This window comes from Alexandromys fortis, unplaced genomic scaffold (assembly GCF_014885135.2).
Source record: "Alexandromys fortis isolate MF-2015 unplaced genomic scaffold, M_Fortis_MF-2015_v1.1 scaffold_28, whole genome shotgun sequence".
Taxonomy (NCBI): Eukaryota; Metazoa; Chordata; class Mammalia; order Rodentia; family Cricetidae; genus Alexandromys; species Alexandromys fortis.
Window position 1 is genome coordinate 5,787,982 of NW_026067901.1, and position 17,065 is coordinate 5,805,046.

Genomic DNA, 17,065 nt, shown 5'->3' on the forward strand with positions numbered 1-17,065 from the left:
AATGCTATCAAAACTGTTACAACTTAAAATGTAATTAGACATGAGACCATTCTCTTGTACAATATTAGGCTCCTGTCAGAACACCTAAAATACTAATTAAAACGGAAAATTAGAAAATAATTTTCTTGAACCTAAGATTCATTCATGAATTACCTGTGCCAGCTATTTATTTACACACTAAGGAAGTAACAGGGAGCGAAGCAGACTAAATCCTTGACCTTATGGCATTCACAAGTGAGTGAGAAAAACAGTAAAGGGAATGTATATTCAACTACTTTAAATTTCTCTAGAAGATAATTATGTGTCAAATGCTATGAAAACCGGTGATAATGAAAAGACAAGAGGGAAGGGAGTCACCGTTTTTCTCTTGATAAATAGTAAGAAGTCATGAAGTAAATGTAAGCAATGATTTAATTAGAATGAACTGAAATGGTCCCATGTCCATCTGTCCAAGCCCAGTAGTGAACTACAAGCCATTGCAAGGGTCCAGAGTAGAAACATTTTTGATGGGTTTGTGGCTAGCCAGGATAGAGTCTAGAGACCATGTGAGTGTTGAGAGATGAGCAGGGAATGTAGTTGTCACAGCAATCACGGGCTTGCTAGGCAGTTTAGTGAACTCAAAAGGAGCTCACGATGCTGAGTTCCGACCTCACAGTGACCAAGCGACCACTAATTGGCTTTATGAACTCACTGCGACCACTTTCCCACTAAGGGGCCTCATAATCTCATAGTGACCATGTGATCACTAGGTAGCTTTATGAAATTGGGATGTTACTCCTGGCTGCTTTTCTAAGAAGCACAGTTTTTTTTTTTTTTTTAAATAAAGTGTTCTATATTTTTTACTCTGGTTTATTTTTATATTTTAATTCTTGTTTGTTCAAACTGTCTTATTCCTTCTCTGTTATCCTCCCCCAGCTGATACCTTTAGGTGCCATTTCTATTTCCCTTGTAGTGCTGATACCAATCATGAAACAACCACCAATGATCCCTTAACTGTCCTTAGAATGATGTATCACAAACAACCTTGTTTAATTCCATTCTTGGAATAACTAGTCATTATTAAAAGTTAAGACTAAGTTAGATAAAAAACTAGACTGGGCATTATTAATAGTTAAATAGTTTGTGTTACTCTGTGAATATCTATATGCCATGGAACTTGAAAAGAGTTGGGTTGACCATAAGCCCAACACTAAGTGGAGTATATCCCAAATATTTTAATGAAAACTGTCATAGTTATTTTTCTATTACTGTGATAAAAACAAGAAAGTTTTTAATTTGGCCTATGGTTTCAGAGGGCTTGAATCCATAACATAATGAAGGAACAGGTGAGAGCTCACATCTTGATCCACAACCACAAGGAAGAGAGAGGAGAGAGAGAGAGAACACTGAGAATCTACAACTCTTTTGAAATATCAAGTCTGCTTCCCATGACACACCTCCTCAAACAAGGCTCAACTTCCTGATCCTTTAAAGCAGTTCAACTAGCTGGGGACCAAGAATTCGATAGCATCAACCCAAGTGGAACCACTGTCATTTAAACCATGGCACCAATATAATTCCAGAAGTACTTTTTTCCTCTAAATGATGCGTTTGTTTTTATTTTATGGGTATGGGTATTTGCTTGCTTGTGTAGTATGTACATACTGCCTTCAGAATCCAGTAGAAAGCATCAGAGCCCCCACAAACGGAGTTCACAGAAGGTTTGGATCTGCCATGTGGGTACTGGGAATCTAACCCTGGTCCTCTAGAAGATCATCAGGTGTTCTTAACCACTAGACAACCTCTCCATCCTCCTAAGAAGTATTTCAAATATTGTATTTAACACAATTGAGTACATATTTCTGTAGTAAGAGCGGTGGGCTGCATCCTTCCACCTGGCTAGCTTTACCCAAAATAATTACACGGAAACTGTATTTTTTTGAACACTGTCTGGCACATTAGTTCCAGCCTCTTATTGGCTAGCTCTTACATATTGATCTAACCCATTTCTAATAATCTGTGTAGCCCACGAGGTGGCTTACCAGGAAAGATCTTAACCTGTGGCTGTATCAGGTGGGAGAATCATGGTGACTCCTCACTCGGTTTCTTTCTCCCAGCATTCTGTTCTGTTTACTCCACCCACCTAAGGGTTGGCCTATCAAATGGGTGTAGGAAGTTTCTTTATTTAACCAATAAAATTAACACAAAACAAAAGACTCTTCCTTATCATATTTCTTTATGTTTACACTGTTAAAAAAGGGAGAGGAGCGTGGAAGCAATTTNCTCTTATTGGCTAGCTCTTACATATCGATCTAACCCATTTCTAATAATCTGTGTAGCCCACGAGGTGGCTTACAAGGAAAGATCTTAACCTGTGGCTGTGTCGGGTGGGAGAATCATGGCGACTCCTCACTCGGTTTCTTTCTCCCAGCATTCTGTTCTGTTTACTCCACCCACCTAAGGGTTGGCCTATCAAATGGGTCTAGGCAGTTTCTTTATTTAACTAATAAAATTAACACAAAACAAAAGACTCTTCCCTATCATATTTCTTTATGTTTACACTGTTAAAAAAGGGAGAGGAGCGTGGAAGCAATTCTGTTGACTATGTGTCCATATCTGAATCTTACTTCCAATAGCTCTGCCACCTGGTCATCAAGACTGTAGTTGAAAATTTCCAGTAACAAGAATCTAAAATAAAACTTTCCTTTAAAATAGCATAATATTACATAGGCCTATGATAGTCAATAATTTTGTTCTGTGTAAATCTGGAAATGATTGATTTTTCACTTATTATAAATAAATCAATAAAAGTAGCTACTGCTACTTTTCTGTTTTCTCTTCTAAACAGAATTTTGTCTTAGAATTTTTTGATACATGTATGTGCATGCAAGTGTATTTGAGTGTGTGCATAAATGTGTGTGCGAATGTACATACGTATTGGCACGTGTGAAGAATAAGGCAATGCTGAGTATCTTCCTTAGTCACTTTGCACCATTTCCAAGGCAGGGGCTCTCACTGTACCCGGAGCACACTGATTCAACAACACTAGCTGCTTCGTGAGCTCCAGGGGTCTTTCTGTCTTTGCCTCCACAGCATTGCCATTACAGGTGCTTAATACCTGTGGGCATCCAAATTTGCATGTCCATGCTCATACAGAACACATTTCACCATCTACGTTTACCCCTAGCCCTCTCGATTAGATTTAAATTGTTAAAGTGTTGCATCCTAAAACTTAGTAGCGAATTTCTAGTTATATTTCTGGCTAAATTTTCTTGTTGAGATTGAGGCATAGCCAAGACAGACACTGGCATAGGTAACCTGCCTTGCCTCAAGTTCTAGTTCAAGATGACTACAATCCATAACTTCCCACCCCCCAAAAAATGGCTTCTGGTTTCTTAATATCACACAAGATTGAGTTGTCCTTTACTTAAAATAGTTTTCTATGATTATTTATAGCGGTTTCTTAAGCTTATAAACCCCGATTCAGTTCTGTTTGCAGCGAGGAGATTTTTTTTTAAATTTCCCCTTTCCACATATTTTTAAGGAGGTGGGAAAGGTCTAGGCGTAAATGACTTTTTGTAGCCACACAGGCGATAGTAAGAATAGTAACACATTTTATGAGTCATGGCACATGGCACACTGCGAATTTCCGGAGCTGTCATTTCCAGATTTAATCCACAGGGACAGTCTCGTCATCTCCGGATGAGTAGGGCACACAGTCTTGTGCCCAGACATGACAAGGCAGACAGATCTCTCACCATATCTGTTATGAACTGTTTGGCCCTTCCTATTCCTTGATCAGTCAGGGTTTTATTATATGGGGCAGAAATATAGAAAACAAGTCTGGTCAGCATTTATGTAGCACACACTCCGTATAAAGTGTTTAATATGTTCTTTGCATGCATTCATTTCTCAGTGGCAGAAGGTTCTGTCTTTTATGCTTTAGAGTAGGTGAGAAATAGGGGTAGATGATCTTAAATGTCATATCGCAAATGAATAGCTTGTTCATAGACGGCAGGATTTGACCCCCAACTACTGTACTAAAATAAGAAATGGTGCTGTCGTTAGTAACATCAAGCTAGTTCCTGGAAACGAACTGAAGCAAGACTGAGATTCTGAGAAGGGAGGATTCCTACTTGAGGAATCTCCCAGGTTTACTAATTACCCCACGGATTTATGAGCGATTATTCCCAACTATCATTCTAAATTTCATATGGTGGTAGGGGAAGATGTGCGAATTCTCTCAGTTACACTGATCAGTACTCACTTAAGTAAAATAAGCTGAACTTCGCTGATAGCTAAACAAAGGAGAGAACACGATTTTACAGATAATTTTTCCGTATGTTTTAATCCAACTACTTGTAAAATGTATCTTTTTTTTAAATATAATTTTTTTATTGAAAAAAAAAAGATTTCCGCCTCCTCCCCGCCTCCCATTTCCCTCCCCGTCTCCCTTTTCCCCCCTCCTCCCTCTCCTCTCCCCCTCCCCCCCACTCCTCTCCCCCTCCCTCTCCAGTCTGAGGGGCAGTCAGGGTTCCCTGCCCTGTGGAAAGTCCAAAGTCCTCCCTGCTCCATCCTGGTCTAGGAAGGTGGACATCCAAACTGGCTAGGCTCCCACAAAGCCAGAACATGAAGTAGGATCAAAACCCAGTGGCATAGTCCTTAGCGATCAGGGAAATGCAAATCAAAACAACTTTGAGATATCATCTTACACCTGTCAGAATGGCTAAAATGTATCTTTAAAGATTGGGATACAGCAAAGAATGCCTATAAAAATTTAAATGAAGAGCACATCTGTCCAAATGTCAGAGAGGAAGGTTCTGCCGTGGAAACGTCATGTGTGCTACTGGACTCTGAGTTCAGCCGAGAGAGCCATCTGATTGGCTGATTTTTCTTTTGAGGAGGACATCAGCGCAAAGGCGAGAGGCTTTAATGAGCTGCCCAAGTACCGTGAGGAGATATAAAAACGGCTAACCGTTAGGTACCATAATTTATGGGTCCTGACAAGAACCATTCATTGACACAGTGTTTCTACTATTTGAACTCGTGGACTCGATTTAGTCGGAGTTCTTGCAAGATCTGGGAGGATCATTAAAGGAGGCTCGAGGCTAAGCACAGATAATAGGAGTGTTTTAATATTCCTATGCTTTTAGAAAGAAGCAGCCTGTCACACATCAGTGCTACACGCAATCTGAAGTTCCCCCACGAAGGGGTGGGAGAAACCCCAGCCGCTCACTCTTCCCTCCAGCTGCTTTGAAAAAGGAAAAGAAATATTTAATACCCTGCTCTCCAAAAGTCCCCAGGTGCCATAAGAATCCAAGAAAGCCTCAGAAGAGACATATATGATTTTTTTCTCTCTTCAGGATATTTTGTCTTTGAAGTCTGTGAGCTTACTGAAAAAAAATGATATTTTCCCTTTAAAAGGGAATATAAAGATGAAGACAAGGAGCGTGAGAGATGGCTCAGTGGGGAAAAACATTTGCCACTTGTTTCACAAAACTAATGACCTGAGTTCAACTCTGAAACCCATGTCAGACTCCACAGAGTCCTCGGACCTCAATAAGTGCATAACATGCTTGCGTGTGTGTACATGTGTGTGTGCACTCACGCACACACACACATACACACACAATCTCACACACACACACACACACAGCCCCTCAAGCTGCTCCCTCTGACTCCCTAACCTACTGGCCGAACAAATTTTTTTTTCTATGTTCCAGAAAATGTCTCCCATGAATGGACCTGGGCACTTGCCTTTGCTACCACCATTGATGCAGCAGCAGGGCCATGGCTGTCATACATACCCTTCTGATGACCCTTAAATGCGTCTGCCAGTGAATTGCCCACGGAAGTGGCACAGTTGCTGAATCATGAAGAGGCCTCATTGCCTCTTCACCATAAATCAGTGTTGATCTCTCTGACAGTGAACCCCATGCAGAAAGGACAGCCCAGAACAGGGTAAACACAAGCGTGTGACCAGGGACCCTGACCATGAGACTGTCAGGCAGAGAAAATGACTCCCCACGGCTCTGCCACTCCAGGAACTGACTGTGGGGAGCGCTGTGTTGTGGAGCCAAGATCAGCAGAGGACGGTACTTAGGTGGGAGGGCTTTCACATTCTGTCAGAAGCAAATCACAGAAAGTGCTGCTGTGGAAAGTCTGAGTCCTAATTCACAAAGGGTGGGGCTGTAAATTACTCGGGAGCAATTAGGGTAAACTTAGAAAGAAAGTATGTTCTATGTTCACAAAAGTCTCTTCTATCAGGAGGACACATGGTCTCACATCACTGAACTGCAGAGAAAAGTATCATTTCCCCACATGTAGAGAGTTACAAATGACAGGCCCAGGGCAGGGGAAAGCAGACTCATTTTAATGAGAGGAAAATGAGGACGCATCGCCATGAAGGCCTCGTGCACACTTTGGGAGTACAAGGTAGGGCACTGCTTGCCCACCCCAAAGTGCCACCTCTGTACCAAATGCGCATCTTCGCACCCAACCATGTGGGGCCAAGTCCTGCTTCCGGTATTTCATGTCATAGCTGAAGATGAAGAAGTCATCGGGAGAGATAGTGTATTGTGGACAGGTGTTTGAGAAATCGCCACTGTGGATGAAGAACTTGGGAGTCTGACTGCACTGTGACTCCCGCAGTGGAACACACAACATGTACAGCCAGTACCGCGACCTGATTCCTGCTGGTGCTGTCATACAGTGCTGCCCAGATATGGGTGCCCAACAGCATGCCTATGCACAGTCCATTCAGATCATGAAGGTGGAAGAGATTGCAGCCTGCTGGGCGGCTTCCATGACTCAAAGTTCAAGTTCCTGTTGCCACACTGTGTGCTGCGGCGCCTGCACGAGCCTCGCTTCACCACCAAAAGGTCTAACACCTTCTAGACCCACAGACCCACTGAATAAAACAACAGAGAGAGAGAGAGAAAGAGAGAGAGAGAGAGCGAGAGAGAGAGAGTGAGGGAGTGAGGGAGAGAGAGAACGGGGAAAAGAAAAACATAACGTCAACTATTTTATGTTACTACCTCTTTAAATTTTAAAAATGTTTTAGTTGTTTAGGTTTTCCCCCCAAATTTTATTACTATTTACAATGTTACATGCCTCACTTGAGAAGACTTTTGTGACTTTCCTTTGTATATTAAAACAAAACTTTTTTCTCTACTTTTATTTTCCTATGATCGTTTCTCTATCATCTCTAATAACCCATATACTTCATTTAAAAATTGTACTTCAAATCCTTTCTCAATTCTTTCCTTGTTTCACTACTTAAATGTACATATTCTGCCTAAATTAACTACTTAAATGTACACTAAATGTATCGACTCTTTCTCTAACCAGAATCCCCACACTCAGGTCTCTGAACTCTAAATGGACACACAAGAAACAGACAAGTGTCTCTAACAGCAAAGATAAACCCAGACAGTTGGTAAATTAGTGAATAGCATTATTGTTATCTCTCTCCACTGAAAGTATCATCAAGAAATGTAATTTCTAGCGAAATCATCCTTTAAGGGGACTCACAGAAATGATATAGTCAAAGAGTAGGAAAAAAGGAGAAAAGTTAAAACAGAATACAACACACACACACACATCTCAACAAATATGCAAACACAACAAAAAACATAAGCAGTGTAAGACTTACCACAACACATTGCATCCTCTCAATCCTTGAGTAAGGGAAATTTAAATCACTGAGAAAGAATTCAGAGTTAACTTAAAAAAGAAATAATTGAGGAATCAAATAAGCAGATTAATGAACTGAGACCATCAACTAAGACAACACAGTAACCAAATGAATAAAATGGTAAGCATGAGAAAAACTCTAAAAATGATAAAGAAAGATTGAAGGAGTACCTAATGTAAGTTATGGAAATGTCACAAATAATAAATCAAAGTAAAAACACAGCAGAAAGACATTACCAACAGATGAGACCAAGCTTAAGAACAAACTTCAGGGATTAAGGAGAATGTTGGGACAATACATAACATATATAAAGAAAAGAAATTGAACATGCTCAATACTTCCAAGAAGTTTGGAATATAGTCAAGGGAACAAACCTCAGACTCCATGGTATAGATGAAGAGACATCTAGTTTAATGAAACTAGAGTAGCTAATTCCCCAAAACCCAGAGAAACAGAGAAGCACACATTATTTAGAACCCCAAATAGACATGATCAGAGAAGAATTTCCCTACACATATCATAGTCAAGATACAAAGCAATGAAATAAAGCTAAAAGCTGTAAGGGATAACACACACACACACACACACACACACACACAAGAACAAAACAGTATCATAGCTTTCTTCAGTAACCATAAAGCAAGATAACATGTTAGGATGCATTTTAAGCCTAAAAAGTAAGACAAAACAAAACAAAAAACAAACCCAAATAAAACAAATGCAAACAAACAAAAGGCAGCAATAAAAACAAACCAAACCAAATTTCTATATCTAGCAGAGCTATGATTTAAAATTGAAGAAGAAATGGGGCCATGTCCAGACAAAAACAAATAAAACAATAAATGGCAACCATTAAAAAAATACTTAAGAAATGCTATGCATGGAGGGAGAAGAATGACAGTATTATTCATGAAAACACAGGAAGCAATACGTTCCATTAGAGGGACAGATGAATGCGAAAGAACTAGGAAGGAACTGATGATCTCCAAAACCACAAACCAAAAGGTCTCTAATACAAACAACGGGTGAGGAAGAGAAATACATATACTCCAAATCAACCTAACCATCAACTAACAAAATCATTGGGGTTGACAAGTCTCTCTCAGTAATAACCTTATATGAAAATAGCTTAAACTTATCAATAAATAAATTACCCCCAAAAGTGACCAGTTAAAAAAATGAGACCCAAGTGTCTGTTGCCTCCAAAAGTTGCATTTGCCCAACATAGGCATTCAAAACCAAAATGTAAATCAACGTACCAAGCAAACAGAAGGTGTAAACAAGCAGATGTAACAATTACTATGTCTTACAAACTTCAAACAGAAACTAATCAAAAGAAATAAAGAAGGCTGCTATATATATAAATATAAGGAACAAATCAGCAAGTAAGTATAACATTTGTAAATATTTTTGCAGCAAATATTGGTGCTCCCAATTTCAAAAACTAACAGTAAAAGGCATGAAAGTCACTGGCTATAACACAATTATATTGGGGGTACTTCAACATCTCACTACTTTTTTAGATAGGTGTCTTAAATAAATAATCACAAAACCACCACAGAGATGAATTATACCATAGATTAATTGGATTTAAAATTATCTACAAAATATAAGATCCAAAAGCTAGGGCCAGCACATTCACTTCAGCAATGCACAGAACCTTCTCAGGGTTTGCTCGAAATAAGTGGCAAAGCAAGTTTTAGCGCACACACACAAAATTAAATTAATTTTAAAAATCTCATCATACCTCACTGGGATAAAATAGAATTGACCCAGAAACTACACAAATATTTGGAAATGGAGCAATAGACATTTGAATAAATAACAGATGACTGGAGGACTAGGGCTTGGGGGTTTAAAAAATTCCCAGAAACAAATAGGGAAAAAACCACAACCTAACAGATCCTCTGTGGTACAACCTACTAAGTCCTAAAAGGAAAGTTGATAGCTCATATTAAAATATCAGCACGAACACTCAAATAAATAACCTAATGATGAACCTCAAGGCTTTAGAAAAACAAAAAGATGAAATAAAATATATCGAGTGGTAAGAAAGCATGAATGCTAGTAAGTTAGACAAAAAGAAAATACACAAAATTAATTAATTTGAAAGAGTTGGTTCTTTCAAAAGATTAAGAACATTAACAAACCTAGCTAAACTCATAAGAAGGAGGAGAGAGATGACCTAAAGAAATAACAAGAGATGAAAATGGAGTTCTTACAATAGTGTCCAATCAATACAGAAGATCATCATGAAATACTTAAATTACATTTTTCTAAACCTGGAAAAACTAGAAGAATTGGATAAATTTCTAGATTTACAAGACAAAACATAAATATAGAAGCTATAAAGAACTGAAAAGACCTGTAAGAAAGAGAGATTAAATTAAAAATCCCCTCTGCAAAGAATTGCCCATGACTGGTCAAATTCTACCAACTTTTAAAGAAAGATCTAAAACCATTTCTGCTCAAATTTTCCCACAAAATAGAGGGAAAAGGGGATACTACCAAATGTATCCTATAAGGCTGTTAGTACCCTGAAACCAAAGTGGGATAGAGAAATAACTAAATAAATTACAGATCAGTTTCCTCATTGACCATAAATGCAGAAAACATTTTCACGCCAAATCCAAAAACACATTAAGATCATATACCATGACTAAGTTTGTTTTTCAATTTAGTGATGCAACCTATATATCTTTTCTTTTATCTTGATAAAAGAAAGGAAAAGGGAAGAATGTTTCTGATTTCCTAGTTTAGAATATGCAGAAGGGGCTGGAAAGACGACTCATCCTTTAGACTTTTTTTTTTTTTTTTTGCATTCCCAGCACAAGTCCTGTATCTCCAGCTCTGGAATGCAGCACCTTCTGCCAGCATATGTATGTGTGCACATATCTATACACAGAAAAACAAGCCAACAATAATTTAAAGTAATAAATATAAATATTTTAGAAAGAATATGCTTGAAGCTATGGCACCCATTTGTGACAATAAAGAGACAGTTAAGAGGGAAAGAAGCTATCCCAGAGTCCAGACCTTGCGAACTCATAGACTCAAATCAATAACAATTATGTCTTAATACACACAATTTTGAGACAGTATCTCATTCATCCTAGGCTGGACTTGAACTTATCACTATATGTTATATGCATAGGATGACCTTGAGCTCTTGATCTTGACCCCTGTACCTCCACAGTGCTAGGACTAAGGCATGTGCCTCTATACCCAGTTAATACAGCATGGGGAATAGAACCTAGGGCTTGGGCATGCTAGATGAGTACTTTACGACATCCCTGGCCTGATTCGGGAATACTTTGACACAGATTTTATGTAACCTAGGCTGATCTGAAACTCATCATCCTCCTTACTCAGCCTACCAAGTACGGGAAATGTAAGTATTGCCATTCTGCCCAGCTTTTTTGGAATGTTTTGATGTGTTTTTAATGAGTTCACTATACATATTTAATCCAATTAGTGTGGATATTGTATTACTTGCAGCCAAATGATAAAATATTACTAGAACATCATACCTTTTATTTGTTATACTGATTGTGCACAAATGTCCAGCTATGTAAAGCAACGCAATCGGTGCTGGATTTGTAAGTGGGTATAAGGTATGGTGTATGGTATCTGGGTGAAGAGGCTCTCTGTTTTTTGTGGTAGAGATAGGGCGTGCATACAGAAAAGATGAAAAGTATTGAACATAGCTTTTTCCACTTGCTAACTTGGCAATGCGCACAATCACTCTCATGAGAATATAAAGAACAGTCAGTGTTATTAATGATCATGGAAAATGCCGCAGAAGCCTTGGATCTGATTTTGTTTTGAAGGAAGATTTAAGGAACCTATTTCCAAATAGAAAATAATTGGAGCCAGGAAAACATGGCTAGATCTGTGGCATGCTGGAAAGAAGACTGCAGATACATTGTGATGAGAAGAGTTTGCCAGAATCATTTTTCATGTTGGAGAGTAAGTAGCACTAGGGAGGTGGGAATGCCAAGCTAGTAAATTGGCCTAGTGTGTGTAGACAAGATGAATTTGGGAATAGACACGTATGTTATCTCTTGCCTGAGAAAGGATACTTTGGCAGCTCCGGGAAGGAAAATGTGATTATTAGAGAGTCACTGAACTAAGTGTCTAAGAGACACGTGATTAGAGTTGGACGAGAAAGGAAGAGATGACCAATGTCTGATGAATGACATTGATAGTGATGAGAGGCCATGACTTGGTTACCACAGACAACTGCTAGAGGGAACACTGATGCCCTTGGGAAATTGTGAAGAGATATGTTTGGGGGACATATGATTTGAAACATATGTTTTCAATACCAAATATATCTTCATGTGTACAGGGAGGGGCTGGCGATAGTTCTGAAATTTTACCTATTAGATGAATTACTTATCAAAGTATTTTAAATTTTATATATTTTATAAAGTATGTTCTGATTAACTTCCCCTCATTTCCACCCATATCCTTCCCAACTCCCTACTCACCAAATATATATATATATACCCTTTTTTATCACTCTCTTATTATGCAAACCTAAATAATGATAAAATAAAAACAAACCGGAGTAGAATAAAACAAATGGAAAAGGGCTATTGAACAAGCAGAAGAAACACATACAGATACAGAGACACATATTCACAGACACAGAAACCCCACAAAAATACAGCACCAGAAACCATAACTTTTTACACTTTATTCTTGAAATCCTGGAGCTTCTCAATTTACCATTGGTGAAGGAGGTCTTTTGTGTTGTCTTTGTGTTGCTTTCATTGGTTAATAAAGAAACTGCTTTGGGCCTGTTGATAGGGCAGAAATTAGGTAGGCAGGGAAAACTAAATGGCATGCAGGGAGAAAGGAGGCAGAGTCAGAGAGAGACACCATGGATCTACTGGAGACAGAAGCTGGGAATTTTACCTGGTAAGCCACTGCCATGTGGCGATACTCATATTAATAGAAATGGGTTAAATTAAGATATAATTTATAAGAAACTTGAACTAACAGGCCAGGCAGTGATTTAATTAATATAGTTTCTGCATGATTATTTCAGGGCTAAGCTAGCCAGGCAGCTGGGACAAACAAGTGAGCCTTCCTCCAACACACCATCACAATTATATTTTGGTTAGGTATATTTTATAATACTGCTTATCACCTCCTCCATACCACCTTCTGCTGAAACCCTATGTGTTTGTCATCATACAGGACACCAGCACCATCATCATGGGGCTCTCACAGAGTTGAGTAACAGTCTTTCCCCATGTCATCTCTTATTTTTCTCTGCCTACGTTGACTATCGGAAAATGTCTAAGTCTCTAATTGTCAGCTAAGGCTGGCCGTAGAAAAGTCAAACGACAATGCTGCTTTATTTGTTTTGAATTACATTGACAAAAATGCATTCGTGTATGTGTTTGTGATCCTCTCACAGTGCATGCCATAATGTAAACCCTATAAAGCAGGAGCTATTTGATATCTTCAGAGCATACGATGCTTTGTTATTCAGTGTTAGCCAGTGTCAGTGAAACTGAAATCTCAACAAGATTTCTTATGTCATTGAAAATTATATTCTTACTATAATATGAACACACACACACATGGTTGTGAATATCTTTTATCTAAAAATTTCAAAGATCAACTGATTTGCCTTAGATATGTAAATATCTAAATTATGTGGTGACCTAGTCATGAGCTGGTATCAGTCGGTCCCCCAAGTTTTATGAGCAATATCAAGACAAGCACAAGATCAAAAAATACCCTCACCAATAAAGGACACCAAAGACATTTAGAGAAAAAAACAGCTAAGCCACTGTCTCAACAGGTGCCTAGTAACGAATGTGGCTATTCTAAGAAAATAAATTGCTGACATACTCAAGATCATGCCTTTAAATTTTTAATCTTAGCATTGAGAGAGGAGGATTCTGCACCAGTGTCCCATGGGCACAAAACATTCAGACTTGACATACAGAAATTACATAACCACAGAGGAAGAATGGTCTTCGTTCATGTATTTGACACTATTTCATTTTTATCTGTTTTCATAGTCACAGATCGGTGGTGTCCACTTACGTTTAATAGAATAGTTGCTCAGAAGGGATGGAACAGATGATGGCTCCGATGAGGAGTTTTTAAGGGTAGAAAATATTTAAATGTGTGCATGAATTTGTCATCACATTTTTCATGCCTTTTGGAGCCACCCATTCCTAAATATAAGAAGATTTGACAGAGGTACAGGTCCATTTCTCTGTTTCATAAACTCAGCTATGAGATCACTTCCTCGATTCCTTGTATTGTGCCCCCCTGTGTCTTGCCTTCTTCCCAGGAAGGAAGCTTTATTCTCTGTGACAGAGAGCTTGGATGGTGAGAAGCTTCAATGGATGATAATGCCAATCATCATCATTATGCCCCCCCCCATGCAACTCTGAGACCTGCTGCTCCAATTTAAGTTATTTCTCCTTGGCCATGCTTCAGGAATCATAGTTAGCAGCTGGTTAACCTTTCTCATAAAACACTCTCGTGGACATGAGTAGTCATCGGCAGTCTTTCAGCCAGAGTAGAAATTTGGATAGCAGAAACAAGAAAAAAATGAATGGATACTTATGTCACATGACTGTCACACTGTACCTCCTGATCTACAGGACAAAAGAGAAGAGAAACTGTGTCATCTGGTAAAGTTTCCTGAAAAATTATTCATTAACATTTTCACATCAGAAAGTCACCTCTTCCTGCTGTGCACAGTGGAAACTCACATCCAAGTCAGGGTGTGATCCCAACCTCTTTATTTATTGTGGTCCCTAACTCTAGTTCAGTTATACCCATCAGTAAAAGCCTTTGCTTCTTAACCCAAAATATATGTATGAGATTGAGCATTGGGATGGATTTTTCACAACTTAGTCTTTCCATGAATACTTGGTTTCATTTGGAGAAATGTGGTAGAGGTAGGGATTAATTTATTCTTTGTTTTTTTTCAGTTCTTGAGCAACTAAGGATGAGTAACATCTGTGGAATTCTGACTTGGAGCATCGTTACAAGTGCTAAAACTTTGCCAGCCAATGCGAGTTCCTGAGGCAGCATGATTTCAATGAAGTATTTGTCAAGTCCTACCATAGCTCCATCCGATATTTCCCAGAAGCCATTGCTGACCATGAGAAATACTGTGTTAGTTTTACTCATTTGATTATGGGATCACATTCAGTGTGACCATGTAAAATTTACATTTGTATTTTTAAATCTATAAATGTGTCCATACTGTTGGCACAGTCTGTCGTCCTCTCTATGAGAGGGGCATATGGCTTTGGAGGAAGAGTGAGTCAGGGGCTGATGTCTTATCTTGACTTCACACAAATTATCAGTAGTTTAAGATTGTTTTTAAACATATTTACATATAGCAATGCTAATGTGTGGCTTTCTGAAAGGAAGTAAAAGTCTTCTCAAGTCACAACATGATTCAAATTAACGTATACATAAGGGTTTTACATTAACGTATTTAACAGTGTAATACATTGTAAGTACATTTAGGAGAAATATATTACCTAGGGGCATGGAACCAGTGGTCAGGAAAAGTTATCTGAGCTGCCAAACTTGTCATTTTATTATCTATGTAGGTTGCTTTGCACACTGGTAACAATAAACGATGAAGTAATTTAATCTCACACTTGCAAGTGATGGCCAACATATCAACAAGGCCAAAGGAGTATGGAAAAGCTGTCTCTTACTTCAAAAACACAAAAGAATGCCAACATTTCAAGTGCAGAGTCATGACTTCATGACAAGAGAAGGCCTTTGTGGAGTGCGTGTGTGTGTGTGTGTGTGTGTGTGTGTGTGTGTGTGTGTGTTTGTGCTATATTTATCCTGGCAGTTTTATGCTGAGTTGGTCTGATTATCATCACGTGTACTCATATTCACACCCAACACTGTGCCAATCTAAATTCATACTAAGGAAACATTTATGTGTGACTCTGTGTCATCATTAACCTACCACTGATGCTTGATGCCTTTCAAACAATGGAAATACACAAAGGAGCTCAAATTTCAAGAGTATATCGCCCTCGTTTTCCAACCAACACCACGTCCATCCTTTGTACCATGCTTCGAGCTCTTCCTAACAGATGTGCCAATTTCACATCTACCCTAGACAATTTCACCTTCAACACTGCTGAGAATCTGCCCACTAATGACCATAATGAAACATGCTTTGTGTGAGAGCCTGTTCATTTATTTTCATTCCCGTGAGTGCCTTCAGAGACCAGAGTTGCAATCACAGCTACTTACTATTTAATTCCCAGCCAAATTTATGGTCAAATTGAAAAATGGAGGCAGGCAGCCTGATGCAAGATGCTTTTGTCTGAAGTGTCCTCGTGGAATCATTATACTTGCATTAATCTTTAATCTGCAATTAAACAATCAGTTCTATGTAAAAGATAGCTACAAACAGATCTCCTGCATGTGGCCTAGACAATATATCTTAATGGGAGGTTGGGGGAAGGGTGAGAATAAGTGTAATTAAAACGGAATTCGTCATGGGTCTTGGTTCGGTAGGATGTTATTTATGGAACTAAAATGACTTTGCTGGATTCAGACACTTACCAAATAGCGTCCTTGTCTTGCAGGGGGTGGGAGGAGCATGGTAGAAAACTACAACACACGTGTGAGCGTCAGGAAGAGGGGAGGGAGCTTGCCTAGCCTGACTGATGAATGTCTTGGCCGAAATTGTAACCTGCTTTGTATCTGCAGCTCCCCAATTAAGAGGCTGTTTTCCAGTGTCCACAGATGCTTAATTGGAGATGCAGGCTGCCAAGCAGGCAAGGGCGCCACAATCGTTAGCAGGTAGTCTGAGGACATGGTGCCCGTGGCTTTCAGTTATCTCTTATTCTCAGGGCTGTCGGCATGGTGGTGCCTTCCTCAAAGACACGCCTGGACAAGGGAAGAATTCAGGGCAGATCTGACAACTAAAACAAAGTTGAGACCTTTTGGCCGGGTTTTTAAAAAAAAAACATTAGAAAGGGGTCTTATAGATGTAGCAATTGTTAAATGGTCCTATGTTTCGTATCTGAACTGTCCCCTCTGTCAGACTTTATGAAGTTCATTTCATGTCATCACCAACAACTTAGAATAAAACTTTTATCTTTGTGCTTGTGATCGTGCCCCCAGTTTGCTATGTTGGTTATTTATGAGTCCATATGTTATAGGAACATTTTACAATGATAATTATTACGAGTTCAGAGAAACCTACCAAGAAGAAATAAATTGGAACAAGAGATTGTGTTGGAGAAATTTCAGAAAGGTTTTTCAGTCAGCCATATTTGTACACATCATTTAATTTCAATATTTTATTTCTTCATATACACAGTGTTCACAATAACAGAAGTTATGGTCAATTCAGAAGGATTG

General features: G+C 38.9%; 1 protein-coding gene and 1 pseudogene across 1 annotated transcript in view; one reads left to right on the plus strand and one right to left on the minus strand.

Moving 5' to 3' along the window:
* The window catches only part of Pdzrn4 (PDZ domain containing ring finger 4), a 341,120-nt gene that overhangs the window by 102,263 nt on the left and 221,792 nt on the right, over positions 1–17,065 (minus strand).
* On the plus strand, positions 6,382–6,876 carry LOC126491888 (60S ribosomal protein L18a-like; annotated as a pseudogene).